The sequence below is a fragment of the Arabidopsis thaliana genome, chromosome 4 (genome assembly GCF_000001735.4).
Source record: "Arabidopsis thaliana chromosome 4, partial sequence".
Classification (NCBI taxonomy): Eukaryota; Viridiplantae; Streptophyta; class Magnoliopsida; order Brassicales; family Brassicaceae; genus Arabidopsis; species Arabidopsis thaliana.
The window spans coordinates 3,285,659-3,307,328 of NC_003075.7; the positions used below are offsets into that span (position 1 = coordinate 3,285,659).

A 21,670-nucleotide genomic window follows, 5' to 3' on the forward strand; every position below is an offset into this window, starting at 1 on the left:
CTATGGTATATACAATGGTTGTGGTGGTGTTACCTCAGCGTTTAGGTGAAGTAGGAGGAGACGAAGTCATCCATACTCTCCTTTGTGTAACTCCAAGGAACGGGTTGTGCTTGACTTGGATTAGTTGGATGCTCTACCCTTTGCTCGGGCTGTTGATCGAGTGGTGCGGTAGAGTGGCTTACCCCATCTGATTTCCTTTTCCTTCTGCGCTTCTTTAACTTACTCCTCCTCTCCTTCTCCCTAGATTCAAAGGATGATTGCCTTGGTGGTGAAGGTGCAGTATGGAGTTCTCTCGGCTCATATGAATAATGTCTTGGTGGCGAAAGCAAATCATATTGCATAGGTTCATGTCGAGTGGATCTGCTTCTCCTAAAAGGCATCTCCTGTGGCATCGCCATAGTAGAAGAAGAACAGCTGAACTTGAGTTGGAGTGCGTTAAACTTCTTGTTTAGTGCTGCGAGAGCCTTGTCTTGAAGTTTACACCAGCTTTGTAGAAAACCAAGGCGCTTGTGAATTTCCTTTGAGTCTTTACTTTGCCTTGGCACGGAGTACTCCTCAAAGTAAAACTGTTGTGTTGCGTAATACTCGTCCATAGGTTATGCCTCGTTATCTAAATGATGGATTAGAGGTTCATCATCATTCACTCCTTCCATCACCTGAAGTATAGGGGTTCTCGACTGGTGGGCAAAACTCAATGTTGCCACCATCTCTGATCAAAGTGGAAGCGGGATTTGGGAGGAGAAAAATAGATTGCTCTGCCTCAAGGTGATCGAACTTATATTTCTATAAGCCATTCTTCTTCTGCGACCAAAAACTCTTGGAATTGATAAGGTGCTGCATATCAATTCATCTTGGAGGAATCAGCTTTGAATACATAGGTACATTGCATGCTCTCAAAATTAGGGTCACAACTCCTCCCATAACCATTCTTCCTGGTTTCTTAAGTCCCTTAGCCCATCCTCTGTAGCTCAGCAGATGTTCTATTAGGTAGAATGAGACTTAAACGTCTGTCGAATCTCCAGCTAGAACTGTACCATATGATGCTAACCCAAGCTGCTCTTGCAACGCCGTCTCCATTAATTCTAGCTCTCCATTGACAAAGGTCCCATTTCTCTCTCTTGCAAATAGTGCACTGGCTAAAGACCTATGAAAATATCTAACCACCGGACTCTTTATTTCGTTGCTCTTTGTCCTAGAGGACGAAAACCCATGTTTAGACCCAAGCGTGGCCCAGAATGACTGAAGCTCTCTCTTATCAAAATAATGACTCGTGCCTTTTCCGCTTGGATATCCATACATCAGCTCGAGATGCTCGATTGGAAGCCGATACTCTACGTCATACACACAGAACTCCAAGTATCCCAAACTTCCGTCTGGCCTGATTTCATCGTCCTCTGACTCTCCATATAAGAACAATTCCACGGATGAAAGAAACTGGGTGGTCTCTTCCTCATACCCCTCCATTGGCCGAAACATGTGAATATTCAGGCTGCATTGCTTAAACATGTAGTCTACATCATCATAGATGCCGAGTCTCTCCATGGTTACAGGATCAGGGTATCGAGTTCCTAAAAACTCGTTGCGCTTCAGTAGCTTGTAGTATTCGTTTTGAGTTGCGGACTTCTCTGATTCCAAATCATCACCACCTCCATTCTCAGTTTGATCAGCTTCCAGGTGAAGCCATTTCTTCCTCTGAGTCTTCATCTACCAGTTCCAACCTTCTCTTCACTGGCTTCGTTCCTCGAGTGATATCTTCCTTGTTCCTCGAGAACTCCTTTGCAGAGGCCTTACTCGACCTTCGGGATAGAGTGTTTCCGACAGGAGAGTTGAAAGTTTGTTCTTCTTGCATCGCTTCCTCCTCTTGGCTTGATTCGCTGTGATCGATCTCGAAACTTGCTCGTTCTCTCCTGCTCAACCCTAGGGGTGATGGTTCAGAAAGTCCTTGAGCTCCTGCATACGAAGAAGGTGTTGGGTACCTCTTCGATGGAGAGAGAGCTCTGTTCCGGATCCTTGACAGGAGCGTGCGTCTGTTCGTCATTGAGAATGAGAGACTCAAAGGTTAGCAGATCGAGTGATCAAGAAAATAGATGGATTTAGTTGACTTTTTGATAAAAATAGGAAGTGCAAGAGAAAGAGATAGAGAGAGGTATAAGAATTCGAGATTGCTCTGGTGTGGGAGGTGGAGAGATGAGACTGTTGAGTTTAGGAATTGCAATGGGGTGAACCAAAATGATTATGAGGGGATAAGAAGACAAGGAGGCATCATGGGATTCAATAGAGGCGGGTCACGAGGCGTCGGAGTCCACAAGGTGGTCTCTTTGTTTTCTTCACTCGATCGGACGGTGCGGAGTGCTTCGCTATTAATCACTCGATCAAACGGACCAGAATAAACGTAAAGAAGTCACTCGATCAAACGGTGGTGATGCTTCTCTTATCTGGTCATTCAATCGCACGACTTAAAGCACTCCTCCTCATTTTACTAGATCAACGGTTGAGATGATTCTTGACTTGTTTTGAATTTACTCGACCGTTAACTTCCTCAGGGTAATTAAAACAAACCTGAAACACTTAAACAAAAACATCAAAAATAACAAGCAAAATATAAACTTATATACATGGATAGACATGGGACTTCCTCCCAAGTGAGCTAGTGTAAAGTCTTTAGCTTGACTTTCATACTGTTTTTAGGCAAAGGATGATGAGAGGAGAGGAAATGAGCACTACTCTTGAATGATCTGCTCAGCCATACAAGGATTGACTCTCTGCCCATTCACTTTGAGTTCAGCTTCGGCTTTGCTAATTAAGGTGGTGGTTCCATCAGGGGGTTTGTCTTTGATGCTGAATGGTACTTGGTTGGATTTCCCACTGAGGTCCTTAATTTGATCCTTGAGTTCTTTCACTGTTTGTGTTAGCTCCCTTATGGCTTTCTCCTGCCATTTAGATCTTCTTTGAAGCTTTAACCAATTATCAGAAGCTAGAGTGTTTTGCTTAACATGCAGGTCGACTTTAGACGTTGAGCTTGAGCATTTGGAGTGAGTAGAGGTTTGAACATGACCTACTGGTCGAGTTTGATGGTCGAGCTTGAGTTGAACATGCCTCTTTTGACCTAATCACACCTATAATGACATATGCCCATGTTACTATCTTGTGGGAGGCTAATGACTTCTTAGAGATCAAGGTCTCACTAGGGAGATATTTAGCTTCAACTCTCTTAGTTAAAGAAGTTTGGAGTAGATCTTTAACAGCAAGCTCTTCTAGCTTTTCTTGGACACTCTCCTTGTGTATAATAGGATTGCACTCTTGGCTATGAACTTCCATTCCTTGTACTTCTTTGATTCTCTCCATAATCAGATCTTGTAGGTACTTGTGGGAGGGTGGAATGAGCATGAAAGCATCCATTAATGGCATTTTTAGTTCAATCTCCTTTAGCTGCCTATCAAAAAGTGGCTTTGTATTTTTCTGTTAATTCCTTCTTAAATGTTCCAGGGAAAGGCATTGTCAGTTTGTAGGGTGACAGAGCAAATTCTTTATTCTTTGCTACAACATTAGCTTTTCTTTCTTCAAAACTTGGCTTTGCTCGATCGAGTAGAAGGCCAAGTGAATCTGGAGGCTGATCAAGTTTAGTTGGTTCATTGGTCTGGAATTTGTTTTGATGTGGATCCTCTCCTTCTTGAACTTCACTATCATCAGTGATCTGCTCGGTCTTCTGACTGTTGAGAAGTTTCCTCCCAATACGACGTGTAACTGCATTGGCATATTCTTTGGAGTTTTGAATGGCGTTTCCAGGAAGTTGGCATGGAGGCATTGGTGCTGAAGTAGAAGCAACTTGTCCTTCCATGTATCTCATCTTAGAGTTCAATGCCTTAAACTTGATATTCAGATCATTATAAAAGGAATCCACCATAGTGTTTATCTCAACAATTTTCGTCTCCAAAACCATAGATCCAAAAGATTGACCTTGTAGTATTTGATGAAGCATAGTTTTCATGTCTGCATCGTGTGCATTGTGAGTTGGTTGTTGTTGAGCAAAACATGGTGGTGCATACTGCTGCTGTTGGTAGCTTCCTTGACACTGCTGCATAGAAACAAACCCTTGACATTGATTGTATGGAACAAAAGGCTTGTAATGGGTTTGCTGTTGTCCATAGTTGTTGAAACCATTGATATAGGCTCCCTGGTTCTGGATGTATCTTGTCTCTTCTAACTGATTATTCCCCAAATACTGAACCTGAAACTGCTCATCCTTACAAGCAAAGTGAGCTTGCCTCTTTTGTAGTTGAATGAATTTGTCTAATTTCTCATTCGAGGCCTGCATTTCTCCCATGTGCTTCTCATGCCAAAGGGTCTAGATTGTTGGTGTATTGAAAGAGGTTTTTGACTAACTCGACCTCACCTCTGGCTTCTTGGCCGATATCAAAATGTACCTCAAACAATCAGACAAAGAGAAGAACACATAGTCAGTAACCAAAGTAAAATTTAAAAGAACTTGATCTTAAAAGTCTGATATCTTGAACGTAACAATGCAACAATGATTTGCAACGGCGCCAAATTGATAATTAGGTTTTTATGCCTACTTATATATGCTGAAGTATGGTGTGTTCAGTTCAATTCCCCTTAAACACTAACATGTTGATACAACTATAGGGGGTGTCAATCCAGTCCACAGTTATTGCTAGCAATTAAGATGTGTACATAAGCAACTAAGTCAAGCCAGATTATAGAGATGGTTGGTTTCTAGTAACAATCCTAGGTTAGGATTCAAACAACAAAGATAAGAACTTAAGAGCCCTACTCGATCATTGGGTCGAGTAGAACCAACAGCCAACAAATTTCAAGAACTAAAATGCAATCAACAAGTGACACAAATAACAGGTAAATAAAAGTGCAATCAGGGGGTGAATACAAATATTTCTAAGAATAATAGAAGTCCTAAGGATGGATTCATTGATAAGAGCAACTCTAGGATTCATCAGGTGGCTAACAGGTGAAAGGAAGATACCCTAGACGATAGATTCAGAAACCGGGTCAATCCACTCTCATGACAGAGACCCCCATAACTCTACCACTTCCTAATCTCAACTCTCGTTGATGAAACATAGCAGAGCATGGTTTAAGCAACAATCTACCAAAGTCAATAAGCAGTCTAGCCAATCTCTTGGTCTAGAGTCTACAAATCTCTAGAATTCGTAGATCAGGCATCCATTTGAACGTCATTTGGACGCTGGATACCTATGGTCGAATTTCCACATTAGCGAGCAAAAACCGCATAGGAGCCAACAAATCCAGAAGGGATCTAATCTAATCTTAACCACCTGACTAACCTAGAGATTACCCTAATCTAATCCATCCTCAAAAACCCTAATCACTACTCAAGCAACATAACTAAGAACACAAACCCAAAAATTCCTGAAATCATACCAAAATGTAGATCTAAACAAGCTAAACAACTTTATCGATTTGAAGCCACAATTTAACCCTATCTTTGAAAAGCTGAGAGGTGCGTCGAGAGAAGAAGATCGAGGATTTTTCCTTATTGATCAACTGCCCTGAGGTTGTTTCATACTTAGCAAGAATCCGTACCAGCTAATTACATCCTTTGCTTTGGCTTTGCAAAACACCATAGTATCATCTACAAAGAGCAGGTGGTTGATCCTCGGGCTACCTCCTGACACCTTAATTCGTTGCAGGCGCCCTTCTCTTTGACTCCTCATACAAAGTGATATAACCCTATTTTTGCTGCTTTTAGCTATGATTTAGGTATAGGTTTTAGAGTCCTTTTGTTATTTCTAGAGTCTTTTCTAGTCTTTTTCAGGTCTTTACATGTTTGGGATGCATTTGGAGATTATGGAGCATTCTGGAGCAAAACAGACAACTTAAGTTGCAGAAGTAGTTCGCAGACCAAAATCCGGGTAGGTATCGAACACACCACCCCTGGTGTCGAGCGACACTAATACCTAACGGCAATTCGAAGACGCAACTAATTGATGTTTTGAAGATTTCTAAATTCAGCTCAGAACTTTCTCTATTGTTTAATGAAGGCCCAACACGTTTTTAAGACATATATATAGTTTTTAGGTCAATGTTTAGACCCAAAGCTTGGAGAGGCTAATCTCTTTTTTCTCTTTTGTACTTTGGGAGCAAAATCATGTGGAGATCTTTCTTACTCTTTTCTCTTGTTATTTTCATCATTGATTTCTTATTCAGACTATGATTTGTGTTTCTTTGATCATGTTTGAGTAATCCACTTGTTAGGTTTAGGGTCTCTCTTTAGGGATTTAGATGATTTACTAGATTGCCCCCTTGCTAGGTTTCTGTAGGATTCTTCATCTTGATTGTTCTTAATGCTAGTTCTAGAGTAGCTAACTAAAACTTGATATTAGATAATAGGTATGCCCACCATAGGTACTTGCTATTTGATCCATCATAGATGAGCCTAGGCATTTAAGAAAGAACAGGTGGGCTCATAGAAGGGCTCTGGTTTAGATACTAGATGAACTAATCAAACTTGATAATAATGCATGCTTTAGTATAGGATTTTTCGGCTCTTCGGTTATCTTAACTCTAAGTATAGAGAGTTTCACGGAACACCATCGGTTACTCTAAAATCATAGTTTGAATTCGACAGTGGTGCGATAACAACCTAATTATTTCTAGATCTACTATCATCTATTTCCTTAGAATACCATAAGCCTGACACTTTTTAGATCTTATTTTACTTCCATCCAATCGATTGCTATTTATTACTTTTGTTTCTCTTTATTTTTATTTTCATTACTATTTTACTTAGCGTAATTCAATAGTCATTAGTCTATTGCGAGATCCGAGAGCTTTGTGAATTCGATCCCTAAGTGCTGCAACTGACCTCTTTATTTGAGAGAGTGGTCTTAGGATTAATTTGACTTATATCACAAAAACCTGACAAAACTTCACCATAGAAAATAAACAAATAAGGGGAGAGTGGGTCTCCTTGTCTGATACCTCTAGATGGAATAACATCTCCCATTGGCACTCCAATAACCAGGAAGGAATGAGAAACAGTGCTAACACTTTGAAGAATCCAAATGATCCATTTACTGTGAAAACCCATTTTAGAGAGAACTGCTTCTATAAAAGGCCATTCTAGCCTATCATACGCCTCAGACATGTCAATCTTAACCACCATTGAGACATTATTCTTAGCGCTTGAGGTCTTCAGATAGTTTAGTGTCTCATGAGTGATAAGAACATTGTGTTATATTGCCCTTGTTGCCACAAACGCTGACTGGTTCTAAGAGATTAGAGGTGATAGTACCTTCTTGAGTCTCTTTGTTAAAACCTTGGAGAAGACTTTGTAGACAACATTTGCAGAGCGCAATAGGCCGATAATCCAAAACTTTCTTTGGTTCAAAGATCTTCGGGATGAGCCGGATATGTGTGCTGTTTGTTTCCTTAGGCAGCAGGCCAGAAGAGAAATAACCTTGAATCTCTGCCACTAAGGCAGACCCTGCTGTTTCCCAATTTGTTTGAAAGAAAGAAGCTGAGGATCCATCACGACTAGGAGCTTTATCTGGATGGATGTCAAAAAGGGCTTCTTTAACTTCCAGAGAGTTGGGATCTCTAACTCTAATCTTTAGATCATTATCATCGCTGGAAATTTTTGGATATACAGCTTCCTCCACCACCTTCCTTATTTCCTCCGGATTAGAGAGCTGGGAAGTAAACAGATTTTGATAGCAGAGGGAGATAACCTTTGCAAACTGCTTATCCTCATAAACGACTTCTCCTTGATCAGATTCTAAGACCGTGAGATTATTTGCCTCTAACCTCCCTTTTGTACTTGAATGGAAGTACCCAGAATTTTGATCTCCCAAAGCACGCCAGGTTTGCCTACTCCTCTGTCTCCAAAACTCTTCTTCAGCCGCATAAGCATCACTCAACTCTTTATTTAATTGAACCAACAAAGCTTAACACTAAAATAAAAACTGAATATTGGTACGATTATTATCGTCATAATAAAAAGATATTCGGTCACAATAATTTTTTTGTGACGAAACTAAGTCAAATTTTAGAATATCACAATGAAATCGTCACAAATTCCTCTATGTCTCAAAAAGGTAACAAACGAATGTGACGATTAACAACAGTAACAATTCATCATTGATTGTGACGACGTTAATATAGTCGAAAAAACAGACACAATTCGTGACAGACGATACTTCCACAACTATGCCACAACTAGTGACAATAAAATCGTAACATATTTATCACAGATTATTACCATATCTAAGTCACTATCCCGTAACATTTTGTGACCAAAATATAATCACAACTATGCCACAACTAGTGACAATAAAATTGTAATATATTTGTGACAAATTATTACCATATTTAAGACACTGTCCCATTACATTATGTGACCAAAATATAATCACAAATCCGACACAATTGGTGACTTGATAAAAGTCACACAAACGTCACAAATTGATTTTATTTTGTGAGTGTTTTCTTACAGAACTCGTATTAATTTATTACAAAACTAGAAATGTGAACAACACATGGACGTTTGGTCACGAACGTAGGATTACCATTTTTTGTTTTTATTAATTGCTGTCACTATATCTACATATACATTTTTGGTAGACTTTTTGGACAAAAATCCTTATATTATTTGCTAATAACATACAAGTCCTTACAAATTCTATCTCAATCAAAAATTCTTTTTTTCTTTTGAAAATAATGTTAAATTATATTCAAAAGAAAAATAACGTTTTTACAACAAGTGCATCTTGAATTTGAGAGTTAGAACTGAGAGTAGTGTAGAAAGTTTTTGAAGAAAAAGTTTTAGTGATTAGCTTCTTGACTGAAACCAAATTTGGAGGCATGCATCATATCTCTTGTCGCCCTTGAGTCGAATCGAGGACAACTGATTTCGAACTTGTTTATCTATCCATCTAATAAGTTGAGAGGCTGTGTTCAGAAGCTCGACGTGACGCCTACCATTCCGTTCTCTCCACACGGTGTAAACTGTGGCTTGCAGGACATAGCCGCTAAGAAAGCATTCCACATGGTGAAGCTGAGCGTTTTTAATGTGATTCATTATCGATTGCCAGTTTAACGTGTATTGCAATTTGAAGACTGCTTTTGCTAGAGCTGCCCAAATCGTTGAAGTGTAGCTGCAAGTAAAAAAGAGGTGTTCCCGAGTTTCGATATTACCTTGGCATAAGACATAGTCCGTTGCAAACCCATTTGCCCATTTGATCATGCAATCGCTTGTCGAGAGTCTACCGTGAGCTGCAAGCCAAGTGCAGAAAGAGTATTTCGGGGTGGCATGGCTGAACCAAATCGCCTTATACCATGGAACCTTAGCTGATATTGAACGAGTATGATGCCAAGTATACTTTGTAGAGAAACTAGTCCCTGAAAATATCAGATTTTCCTCTCCAAAGCGGTTCTATGACAGCGATGCCGATAATTCGTCCAAGCCTCCGCAACTGTCATTCTACGGTTTATTCCCAAGACAATAAGGCCACAATCCACTATTTTATCTACCAGCCATCCCAAGTTTGCCCAATAGTCATACCAAAAGGACGTTAGCTTGCGATTTCCCAGTTCAACTTTGCTTAGGGTTTTTGTAACCGCTCTATATTTAAGTAACTTTCTCCAAATCTAAGAGCCTTGACTAACAGATTGCTTAACTTTCCAAAGAGATGCCTTCTTGAGTAAATATTTTTCAACCCATTGTACCCAGAGAGATTTGCTATGTTAGACTAGTTTCCACACCAACTTTAAACTAGTCTAAATCCTCTTTTAGTGAGCGTAAGCCAAGAGCACCCTCGTCTTTAGGTTTGCATATCATGTCCCAAGATATTTTCGCTTTATTTGAGTTCATCTATGTGCTCGACCAAAGGAAAGCAGAGCTCATTTTCTCAAGTTCTCAAATGCGTTGTCGAGGTAACCGAGAAGCTGCTAACCAAAAATTGTAGATACTCCAAAGGACTAAACTGATAAGAATTTAATCTGCCTGCATTAAGAGAGGAAATTCTTAGAAAGTCCCAAAGATCCCAATCCCGTTTTTTTCTGACCTGGTCCTGTAACGGTATGCAATCTGCTATTGAGAGGCGCTTATTGACAAGTGGTAGACCCCAAGTACCGCACTGGTAACTGGCTAATAGAAAAACGGGAACCGGGACTTGCTACTTCATTGCGAGTAGAGGCTGGAATTCCTGCTAAGTACACAGTGGATTTCTCCAAGCTAATACGGTGCCCTGACCATGCTGCAAACTCATCAAAAACCTGAACTAGTCATTTTATTGAAAGAATATTCCCATCAGAAAGCACCATAAGATCATCTGCAAAACTTAAGTGTGTTAGAGGCCCATGGTCTTACATTTCGGATGATAGCCAAACTGTCTAGCAGCCGCTGCTCTATCCAACATCTTTGATAACACATCCATAAAAATAACAAACAAGTATGGAGAAAGTGCACATCCTTGCCGAAGACCTCGAGAGCTCTGAAAATAACCAGCTTGTTCACCGTTTACTTGAACCGAAAAAGAGGCCGTAGTAATGCAAAGATTAATCCAATGAATAAAATCTCGAGGGAACCACAAAACAGTGAGAACATTAATGAGAAACGGCCATTGAACTGATTCAAATGCTTTGGAGATGTCTATTTTGATAGCACAACGTGTTGAGATGGTTTCTTTATGATAGTCCTTAGTGAGTTCAGTAGCAAGGAGAAGGTTCTCTATCAACAATCTGTCTTTCACAAAAGCTGATTGATTTCCCGTTATGAATTTTGGGAGCACTAGTTTATGCATGTTTGCATTGATCTTAGAGATAACTTTGTAAAGCACATTGCAGCAAGAGATGGGCCTGTAATCCTTCATTTATCTTGCCTGTTTTCTTTTATATATGGGCAAGAATAGTATAGTTAATACCTTTACGCAGAAACCCTATTGCAAAAAACGATTGAACCGCCAAAATGAATTCGGCTCCGATAATCTCCCATGTTGCCTTAAAAAATTCAGAGGTATAGCCATCAGGATCAGGAGATTTATCACTAGGCATTGAGAACAAAACCTTTGTGATTTCCTCTGCTGTGACCGTTCGAAGTAGACTTTGTTGATCAGCTTCTAAGCATTTAAAAGGAAGAAGCTGTTGGAGATCTCTGATCGTTACACCCTCAAAATCGTTGGGAATTAGTTGCAGAAACTCACAGAAAAACCTCTCTGCCTTTGCTTTTATTTGGTCCTCTTTTGTTTTAACAATTCCATCATTACCAAGAATGTCACGGATAGTGTTTTGAGCTTCAGGTGCGGCAGCCGCTCTATGAAACCCTTTTGTGTTTTGATCTCCAACCTTACACCAATGAAGTTTTGACTTTTGTTTAAGATACTTCTCTTCCAAAACAGCCACTCGATCGAATCTAGAATAGGCTGCATTCTCTTCTTCCATAGCCATTGGTGAGGGGTTGGTTATATTTATCTGTTGCTTCTCACAGAGAATCTTGTAAGCCTCCTTTGCCTTCTTTGACAAGTTGCCTAAGCGATCTCGTGCCATACACCTTATTTTAGGTTTCAACCCCTTAAACTTCTTTGAGAAACGAAAAAGAGTTGAAGTGGATAGGAAAAGGGGTTCTGTATCTTGCCAGTAATTACTCACCATCGGCTTAAAGTCCTCCAAATCAGTGAGAGCAATAATAAACTTAAAAGGTTTGGGGGCCTTTACTTTATTTCATGCGTCACTACTTAAACTTACCCTACATCTCAAATGATCTGAGCATCCTCCTACTTCAAATACACTATAAGATTGAGAGAAAGCTTGGTTCCAAACATCATTTATCAAAACCCTGTCGAGTTTCTTCATGATGAGACCATGTTCCCGCTTGCTACACCATGTGTATAGCGGTCCATGAGCTGCCATATATGACAAGGAACAATAGTTTACCAACTGCTGAAAATCTCGCATTATTGGCGTTACCGTAGCTTGATCAATAGCTTGCGAGTGCTCTGCAATATCAAGTGTCTCATTAAAATCTCCAAAAGAAGCCACAGTTTATGGGAGAATCATAATGATCCCTCAACTCTGACCATAATGTTTTTCTTCCCTCCGCATAGTTTGATGCGTATACAAAGGAACAGAAAAATTCATCCTCTCGAGCTTCTAGCTTCAACAAACATGTCATCAATTGACCACTTTTATAGAAAGGACTAAGCCTTACGTTCTTATGCCATAGAACACAAATACGACCTCGTCGATTATGCTCATAGTTTGTTAGAACCGACCAATCCTTGAAAAGCTTACTTACAAGCTGCGCTACCTTATTCTCCTTCACTCTTGTTTCTACCAAACAACCAAACTGAAAATTAGTTTCCTTAACCCACTTCTTGACAACAGAATGTTTTGAGGATCTGTTAAGTCCACGCACATTCGAGAAGAACAAGGACATTTAACGATTTTTGGATTTGTTTCTTTTACTCTGATCTCTAGGAGGTATCCTAGTTAATTGAGTAGAAGGAACTGATACCACTTTGTGGAATGTTTTAGAAACTCGAGGCAAAGACTCACCCAGTGACATCTCTGTTGTGGCCGGCGGTTCCCCCGCTAATTTTTCTTTTAAAGAGATTACACCATCATCTCCCGTAACTGTGTTGTCGTCTTGCTTGTCTGTCAATATAATAACATCATCACAATCTCCCTTCTCACTCAAAACAGTGTAAGCATTCGAGAGAATTGAAACTTCTCCAAATCTCAACTCTTTGCTTTTATTTCCCGGACTGCGGTCTGAACCAGGTGGAGTAATCCAACCCTGATCATCGCCTTTATTTTGTGAACACACTCCCACCGTTGAAGTTGGCTCTGAAATTTGCAGCTCTAAAGTCTTTGTGTCACCAAAACCTTCCTTCAAAGGCATCATCGCCTCAGACATAGATAAGACCCCTTGGTCAGTTTTTTCTGGGACTGTTTTTGGACTGTGAGTTTTCTTAACAACTGTTGTTGCTACCACAAGACAACTATCCTTCAAGTGATCCCATTTACCACACCCAATACACCTCGGTGGCAGCCATGGATAGGAAAAATGTACTACCGCATCTAGTTCACCCTCTTCTTCTCCCGTAAAGACGTACTCTTTTGGCAACTCTTTTGTTAGATCCGCTTCAACTAAGACTTGTGCTTCATCGAAACTTACACAAGCTTCCGTTTTTGGATGCAGTCTTATTGGTTTCCCCACTACACTAGCTAGGAATTCCAACCCTTTATCTGTGAACATTGATAGAGGGACGTCCTTTAGAGTGATCCAAAGTTTGATTGACTTCATAGCTGGTTGCGCTTCTTCAGCATATGGAGTCCATTTTGAGACAACCATAGGGATATCCATAATGTTCCACATGCCTCTGTTTAAGATCCTTCTTCTCATACCTTCATTCTGAATCCTGAATTTCATTGTTGTTTCATTCACTTCAAATTTGTTTTAGCGCCCAATCTCCAAATTTTGTTCACAATCATGTGAATCTTCCCAACATGTGTGGCCTTTGTATTCAAGAAATTTTCGATTACAAAATCCTCCAAAGTGTTTTTGCTCCCACAAAAACCTCCTTTGGTACAACTACTTTCTCTTTACCATCAACTTCACTCACGACAAACTTTTTTTTATGAAAGATGTGTTCTTGAGCTACTTGTGCATACAATTTTTTGTCCTTTGTGTCCACCTTCTTTGAGTTTAGCGTGGATTCTCTCTAGCTAAGAGCATCCCTCTGTTCTACACATCTTGGATTGAACCCGTAATCTTATTTGTTGAAACCTCCTCATTTTCATGACCTGAATCGATGGAAACATTCAACTGACTCGTGGAAACCTCTAATACCGGAACCCCCCTCTTTTTCGGCACCGGAGAGCCCCCCAGATCACCTGGAGACGCTCCCGGCTGCAGCATGCGTGCGAGATCCGCAAAAACCCTAGTCGCCTTTTTTCACCTTGCCACGTCAGCAGAGCAAAAAACCTTTTCCTTCAATCGGTTCTTAAATGTGTAGGTTCATCTCAACCAAATATTCAATAACTAAAAACATACAAATCGTTAAATTGCATTAAATACTTGAATGAACGCTTTCCTAAATTTTTATTCTTAATTAAATTTTTCTTTATTGAACTATATTCGATTAAGGCTAATTTCTTAAAAACCATCTTTTGACATTAAATATAAATATTTTATCTTTCTATCACTAGATTTGTTCTTATATCTAATTTATTTTGACTTTCTATATAAAATACATATAGTTAATAAAATATTAGATTTTTTTATGCATATGATGTAATTCAAATTTTTTAAAACATACATATAGTACACAATCGATAAAAAAAAATAAGTGTACAAGGTCTCACATTAAAATTGGGAAATCGTTTAGAGTCATATGATAAAAAAGGACCAAAATGATTATGAATACGAATGAACATGAACCTTAGTTTATCAGACATCCAAAATTAAAAGTATTATTCGGGTTACTCCGGTTCTTTATTTTAAATAACTAAAACTATAAAAGTTTCATAAAATCAAGTTAAATTTGTTTATAAAAAGTTTTAAATATTAATAATTTTAAATTTTATGAAGTTTTAAATTTTATAAATATTTGAACTTTATACGAATTTTAAACATTACAAATATTTAAAAGATATTAATACGGGACGAGATATTACTGGTGAAATCCTATATGTAACAATCAATATACAATTATGAAGTTTGGATCTATATTAAAACTTTTTTGAAGTGTCCAATATTATAAGGGTTTGGTGATTCACATTATAAAACTTTTTCCTTACCAATTAACACAACACATAACATATATAGATAGATTCACATTATAAAACAAAGACCAAACGACGTCGTTTTCTTAACGAGTGTGGGATTAGTAGGGTAAATCACAATAGCGGTACAAGAAAATGACAAAATGATGTTTAATTTTACGGAACGAGGTTATATGGTGGGACGGCTTTGGACCGATATTAATACGGGATGGTATATTATGGATGAATTTCTAGAATTAACAATCAAAATACAATTATATAATTTAAAACACTAAGCAAAAAAATAATATTAACAAAACAAATATAACTTCAAATTTCAAAAACATTAGTTATAAAAATAGTCCCGAGGTGTATCATGGTATTATACATAAAAAACAATAGAATGTCTTAAAAACAAAAATTTAACTTTTTAATTAATAAATATATAGGTCTATTAAAATATTATTCATATACCTCTTGAATATGTTATTTATATATAAATAATATTAATTAAAATAAAAATCTTTAATTTTCTAACAAAAATATCAACATGGGGTGTACCGTGGATCCATCTATAGATAATTGAAGTTTTAAATCTTTATTATCTCTAAAAAGTCAAACCACAAACCAAGAAATACTGAATTTTAAAAATAAATTAATATACAATAAATAACAGAACAGAAAACATGAATTACCAAGCTTTACATAAATAAAAATTATGTGTCAAGAAAAATATTATCATATACAAATAATAATTCTTATAAAAAATATTTATAACTTTTCAATGAACATATCCACCAGCGGTATACCGTGGGTTATCTAGTTCTTTATAAAATAATAAAGAACGAGAATTTATAGAAATCATTAAACATCCAAATAAACAAAATACAATACTTAGACTAATAGAAACCATAATTTATAGAAATCATAAAACAATATCCAAATAAACAAAATACAGTACTTAGGGTAATGCAAATAAAACAACGGATAACATCCAAACAAACAACCAACATCTAAATAAAGTCCAATTAGAAACACAACTAAAGAAAATACAAACTAAACAATACTTAGGCCAAAAGAAACCATACATAAACTAGATTAAGTGGACGGTCTTTGTGGAGGATTTGGATTTAGACATTTTGACTTGCAAGAGACTCAACAAGTTTTTCCGTAGCTTCAAGTCTTTTCGGAATTTCCTAATCTCTTCAAGGCTCTTTTTAAAATCAGTTTCCATCCCTTGTACCCATACGTTATCGTCTCTACTTCTTCAGAAGCTTGTGGTGCATTTGAAGAAGCTCCAACAGATGGTAGAGTCTCCATTAGTGCTCCAAGTCCAAATATATGGCCATGTTTAGATGATCCAGCAACCTAGAATGAAAGACCAAATATATTACCAAAAAAAGAAAACATTACAAGTTATCTAAAACGATAGTTTAGATTACACATATCACAAGAACAAATGAATGTAAAACCAGAGACTAACAAGTCTAAAGTGAATGTAAAACCATAGACTAACAAGCCTAAAGTGAATGTAAAACCAGCTTAATGTTTAGAATTATTACCTTGATATAAATTTCAATTTTCTCATGTTCGTCAAGAGTTTCAGCTCTCAGATTCTATTCCCCAGCAGATTCAAGTTGACCCAAGCATTCTTGTACATGCTTTTCATAAGTGTATGCAACCAACCATGCTCGTTGATCAACGTACGAGCCATCAGGCTTTTGATGTGTTTTCTTCATCATAGCAATAAAAGAGTAGTCTTCGTTGTTTGCTTCCTATAAAAGAAACAATAAACCAAAGTGAAATAGTAGAAAAATTATCAGACCGAGGAGAGTCCTTGGCTGTCCCTTTGCCTCATTGAAAGCAGAGCTTTCACCACTACTTTTTGGGTTATATGGCGGTATTTTTTTGGAATATAGGAGGTCTTAATAGTCGATCTCGTCAACGGATAGTTAGTAGCTTGATTGCTTCCAATAATCTCCTGGTAGGTTGCCTTTTGGAAACTCATGTGGCTTCAGAGAATGATGTTGCTGTTTTGGCTTCAACCTTACCAGGATGGAGGATGGATAATAATTATTGCTGTTCTGAGTTGGGTAGGATGTGGATTGTATGGGACCCGTCGGTTTCTGTTATGGTCTTCAGAAGAACAGATCAGCTTATGATGTGCTCTATAAAGCTGCCCAACATTAATCAGTCTTTTGGTGTTACCTTTGTTTATGGTCGAAATACTGAGATGGAGAGAAGACATCTTTGGGATGACCTGTCTAGGTTATCAAATTCGTCTCCTCTCTACAATACTCCCTGGATTGTGGCAGGAGATTTCAATCAGATTACGTTCATCGGTGAGCATTACTCCATCATTCAATCGCATATGTCTCTGAGGGGGATGGAGGATCTTCAGGAGTGTATGAGGGATAAAAGTTTGGTTGATCTACCAAGTCCTGGTGCGTTTTATACTTGGTCCAACCATTAGGAGGCTAATCCTATTATTCAAAAGCTTGATAGGGCGATTGTGAATGGTCAATGGCTGACTTCCTTTCCCAGTTCTGTAGCGGTTTTTGATCCTCCAGGAGACTCTGATCATACCCCTTGTATTATTAATATAGACATCCAGCTGGAAAGATCTAAAAAATCCTTCAAGTATTTTTCCTTCTTGTCTACTCACCCAAGTTTTCTAACTTGTCTTTTGGCTGCTTGGAGGGTGAGATAGCGGTGGGTTCTTATATGTTTTCTTTAGGGGAACATTTAAAGGCTGCTAAGAAAGCGTGTAGGGAGTTGAATAGGGAAGGGTTCAGTAATATACAACAGAGGACGAGTGAGGCTTTGTCTAAGCTAGAAGGAATTCAGTCTCAGTTGTTGACGGATCCGTCTGATTCTCTGTTCCGGGCTGAGTATGTTGCTAGGAAAAACTGGAATTTTTTTGCTAAGGCTTTGGAGACGTTTTTTAGACAAAAGTCAAGAATTAAGTGGCTGCAGGAAGGGGATGCTAATACCCGTTTCTTCCATAGAGTCGTCCTAGCTCATCAGATATCTTAGAAGGGAGGATGGTGTTAGGGTTGAGAATATGGATCAAGTGAAAGGCATGATTGTGACTTATTATTCTAATCTCTTGGGGACAGAGAGCTTGTCTACTTGCCCTTATTTTGTTGATACCATTCGCGACATTCATCCTTTTAGGTGTGATAGTTCTCTTGCTGAGAAATTCATTGCCATTCCATCGGAGGAAGAAATTGTTCAGACACTCTTTTCCATGCCTAAAAATAAGGCTCCGGGTCCTGATGGGTTCCCGGCTGAGTTTTATAGGGAGTCTTTGACGGTTGTGAAAGATAGTACAGTTGCTGCAATTGTGGAATTCTTCACTACTGGTCACCTACTCAAAAAGTTCAATACAACGGCCATCACTCTTATTCCAAAGGAGATTGGCGTGGATGAGTTGTCTAAGTTTAGGCCCGTGTCTTGTTGTAATACAATTTACAATGTGATTACAAGGTTGATTTCTAAGAGGCTCAAGCTCTTCATTTCTCAGGCTGTCCAGGGGAATCAAGTGGGATTTATCAAAGGTCGTCTTCTCTTTGAAAACGTGCTACTGGCTACGGAATTGGTTGAGAATTTTCAGATGGAAGGGGATGTCACTCGCGGTTGCCTTCATATTGACCTATCAAAAGCTTATGATAATGTCAACTGGGAATTTCTTTTCAATATCCTTTCGGCTTTGAATCTGTCTCCTGCTTTCATTGGATGGATTAAAATCTGCGTCTCGACTCCTTCGTATAGTATTTTTTTCAATGGAGAGCTGATTGGGTTCTTTCAAGGGAAGAAAGGTATATGACAAGGTGATCAAATGTCTTCTCACCTTTTTGTGTTGGTTATGGACATTATTGCGAAATCTCCTGATAAGGTTGCAATCAATGGTCGTTTTGATCTCCATCCTCAGTGTTCTGCTCCGTTAATAACACATCTTAGATTTGCGGATGACGTTTTAGTTTTCTTCAATGGGTCTTTAAATTCAATTGATGGGATTCTGAATATTCTTGAGGAGTTTAAACAAGGGTCTGGATTGGGAATAAACAGGTCCAAAACTACTCTGGTTTTGGATGGTGGAGACTTTAGCAGGTCTTCCTCTATTTCGGCTACTTTTGGTATTAAGCAAGGTTCTCTACCGGTCAGATATTTAGGAGTTCCTCTAATGGCTCAGAAGATGAAGAAACATGATTATCAGCCACTTTTGGATAGAATCAAATATAAGTTCTCTACGTGGACTGCTAGGCATTTATCTTTCGCCGGCAGATTACAGTTGCTGAAGTCTGTAATTTATTCAACCATTAATTTTTGGGTCTCCATTTTCATGTTGCCAAATCAGTGTCTTCTTAAGCTAGAACAGATGTGTAATGCCTTCTTATGGAAGGGAGCTCCGAATTCTGCAAGGGGAGCAAATATTGCTTGGGATATTCTCTGTACTCAGAAGGAGTGTGGTGGGTTGGGTTTGCGCCGGTTGAATGATTGGAATAAGGTGTTGGCTCTAAAACATATTTGGTTGTTGTTTACTGCTGCAGGGTCTCTTTGGGTTTCGTGGGTCAGAATTAACCTCATTGGCCACAAATGTTTTTGGGATTTAAACCCGTCGTACTCTGGAAGCTGGATTTGGAGGAAGCTCTGCAAGCTAAGACCTTTAGCTCGACCTTTCCTGATTTGTGATATTGGTTCAGGGGAAACCGCAAGTTTCTGGCAAGACAACTGGATAGGTCTTGGTCCTCTCATTGATATCACGGGTCCAGTTGGCCCTATCTCAGTGGGAATGCCTTTAAATGCGGTGGTGAGGGATGCGCTGAGAGGTGATGTGTGGTGGCTGTCTTCGAGCAGGATTCGCAACCCCACTATTGTGTTGTTAAAGAGCTGTGTACCGGATGTGAGGAGCATACCAGGTTGTACTGAAGATGACGTTTATTTGTGGAAGGCTGATGCTCATGCTCCAACTAGATCGTTCTCTGCTGCGAAGACGTGGTTAGCTTTGCATCCTCCTGGTGCTCAAGTTCAGTGGCACAAGTCTATTTGGTTTAAGGATCGGGTTCCAAAAAACGCCTTCATAGCCTGGGTTGCAGCTTGGAACAGATTACACACAAGAGATAGATTAAGGAGTTGGGGTTTTTCTGTTCCAGCTCTGTGTGTGTTGTGTAACGTGGGGAACGAGTCTAGGGATCACCTGTTTTTCAGATGCCCGTTTAGTGAAGCTGTCTGGACCTTCTTTACAAGGAGGGCGGGTCTCTATCCTCCTTCATCCTTTATGGATACTCTCCTCTAGGTGAAATCTGCCTCCTCGTCCAGGAATTTATCCCTTATAATTAAGCTTATTTGTCATGCTTCCATCTTTTTACTTTGGAGGGAGCGCAACGCTCGGATTCATACCTCCAATGCTCGGTGTGACACTCAAATCATTAAAGAAATCCAACTCTTGATTCAATCTCGTCTTGATCCTCTTTCGAGAAGAACTAATCCAAATAATTTGGGGAACTCCTTGCTGGTTACTTGGTTTGCTCTGTTTCAGGACTGAGTTCTGTCGCTTCTCCTCTCGACAGGGTTATTCAGCCCTCTTTCTGTTCTTCGTGTTCTGTCTGCAGGTGGAAGTCAAGTCTTGTTGGGCCTATTTCGTCTGGGCTTCTAGGCTTGCGTTTTGTAATTTTCGTTTTCTTGTATTTCCTTATTTTTTCGGGTCTGTGTGCTTGGTTGGCCCATGTGGCTTTGTATGTTTTCAGGGTTTATTAAACACTCTTTCAACTTGATAGTTGATGGAATCATCCCATAAACAAAGTATATCACACATGATGAGTAACATTGAAATCACTTAAACAAAGAAAACCATGATCGTTTGTAGAAAGGTGGCAGTCTTTTCCAAGAATACCATGGTCCCTTAAAACTTTGAATGACCTTTCTTACACTATTTGATACTTGAGTGTGGTGTTTAAACCTGTTTCATTGAAATAAATTAGTTAATGAGTTTAAGACTTAGTGAAAATAATCAATGGAATTTAGGGAAAAATCCATACAATTTAGCTTTATTCAAACGAGAAGGATGCAGCACAGGTAAACTTGAACGATCCACATATGGCTCATCCATAAGTACACTACAAACACATGTAAATTCAGAAGTTATCAATCTCGAATTCTACCAAGCAAAAACTTAGAAAGCTCATATCAAATATTAAAAAACCTAGAGATTTCATAATTTCTTATCTATTTTCAGAAATAGTAATCCAAGTTGAAAACTATTAGCAAAACCCAGAAATTTATTTAAAATGACTAACATGAATAATTGGAAAAAAACAAAGATAGAGACATGGAGATTTGAAAGACAGTGGGAGAATAGAGATTTGCAGTTTAAAATCTAGATTAGCTTCTAAAAATCCAGAGTTATGTAAAAATACCTTTCAATGAGATCCCAGAAGTAAAAGACAAACCAATCTCTCTAAAAAAAGGAAGTAGCGTAGAGAAAGATTCTGAGAGGTAGATGGAGATGGTATAATAGTTTTGACGCAGATTTAGAGACTCTTATAGCGGTTAATGAAAATTTTAGGTATATTTGGGAAAGTTTAAGGCGCTAATGGTATAATTCTTTTTTAAAGGATCTAGAATATTCTAGTAGAAATATCTACTAGACTTATTTGCATATCTTTTCGCAGAAATAACTAAGAATTTTTAAATAATTTCATAATATCAAAACAACTTATTGGACCAGTGAGAAAATTACTCACCATTATACGACAGTTTCCACATACTAGTGCTTATGTCTTGAGATCAGAATGTTGTTTTGATGGTCAATTCCTACATAAACAAACATCATTACATTTACAAATTCTCTCAGACCAAGAATTACATGTAAAACAAAAACTCATCTTGAAAACAAAATTCTGAACTC

General features: G+C 38.5%; 8 pseudogenes across 8 annotated transcripts; 1 reads left to right on the forward strand and 7 right to left on the reverse strand.

Moving 5' to 3' along the window:
• Window positions 1-45: 45 nt before the first annotated feature.
• AT4G06518 lies at window positions 46-2,133 on the reverse strand (annotated as a pseudogene; the record flags this gene model as incomplete). Its single annotated transcript has 1 exon — window positions 46-2,133.
• A 264-nt stretch (window positions 2,134-2,397) lies between these two features.
• On the reverse strand, window positions 2,398-4,335 carry AT4G06519 (annotated as a pseudogene; the record flags this gene model as incomplete). The annotated part of the gene is made up of 1 exon: window positions 2,398-4,335.
• Window positions 4,336-5,491: 1,156 nt separating this feature from the next.
• On the reverse strand, window positions 5,492-5,719 carry AT4G06520 (annotated as a pseudogene; the record flags this gene model as incomplete). The annotated part of the gene is made up of 1 exon: window positions 5,492-5,719.
• A 1,191-nt stretch (window positions 5,720-6,910) lies between these two features.
• On the reverse strand, window positions 6,911-7,942 carry AT4G06521 (annotated as a pseudogene; the record flags this gene model as incomplete). The annotated part of the gene is made up of 1 exon: window positions 6,911-7,942.
• A 900-nt stretch (window positions 7,943-8,842) lies between these two features.
• Window positions 8,843-13,426, reverse strand: AT4G06522 (annotated as a pseudogene; the record flags this gene model as incomplete). The annotated part of the gene is made up of 1 exon: window positions 8,843-13,426.
• Window positions 13,427-15,946: 2,520 nt separating this feature from the next.
• On the reverse strand, window positions 15,947-16,535 carry AT4G06617 (annotated as a pseudogene; the record flags this gene model as incomplete). Its single annotated transcript has 1 exon — window positions 15,947-16,535.
• A 119-nt stretch (window positions 16,536-16,654) lies between these two features.
• AT4G06523 lies at window positions 16,655-20,299 on the forward strand (annotated as a pseudogene; the record flags this gene model as incomplete). The annotated part of the gene is made up of 1 exon: window positions 16,655-20,299.
• Window positions 20,300-20,512: 213 nt separating this feature from the next.
• AT4G06619 lies at window positions 20,513-20,833 on the reverse strand (annotated as a pseudogene; the record flags this gene model as incomplete). Its single annotated transcript has 1 exon — window positions 20,513-20,833.
• Window positions 20,834-21,670: the final 837 nt, after the last annotated feature.